Source organism: Penaeus monodon, chromosome 20 (genome assembly GCF_015228065.2).
Source record: "Penaeus monodon isolate SGIC_2016 chromosome 20, NSTDA_Pmon_1, whole genome shotgun sequence".
Classification (NCBI taxonomy): domain Eukaryota; kingdom Metazoa; phylum Arthropoda; class Malacostraca; order Decapoda; family Penaeidae; genus Penaeus; species Penaeus monodon.
Genome location: NC_051405.1, coordinates 37,939,645 through 37,940,024, shown reverse-complemented (window position 1 = coordinate 37,940,024; position 380 = coordinate 37,939,645). Strand labels below are relative to the sequence as shown.

The 380-nt window shown below is 35.3% G+C and overlaps 1 protein-coding gene across 1 annotated transcript in view; it reads right to left on the bottom strand.

Moving 5' to 3' along the window:
* LOC119585803 (growth hormone-inducible transmembrane protein-like) overlaps positions 1–380 on the bottom strand; it is an 8,379-nt gene that overhangs the window by 6,683 nt on the left and 1,316 nt on the right. The window lies entirely within an intron of this gene.

Here is a 380-nt window from a genome sequence, read left to right as displayed (position 1 = left end):
GTCTGGTCAAACCCAAGGTTCCATTTTGCTTCACTGTCAATACCAAAATCATCTAAAATTCCTGGTCCAAACTGGAAAAATTCCACAATCAGCCTGCTCTCCTATTTCTTAACCTCCTCTTTTACATATTAACGGCCATTTGTAACACAAAGTCACACAAAAAGTTCAACAGATCCGAGGATATAAATTTAAGTCTATTCCACATCTAACATAACAGAATTGGTCATTCTCCTGCTGTGACATTATCAATGTTCCTTTTTTTTATTTTTCTGCAGTTCAAGTTTTGTTCTTTGGCCATCAAAGCTACTTATCAGTTTAAAATTTGTCTCTAAATGTTCTACTTCTTAGAGAAAACACATCAATAAGGACAGACATGTGGG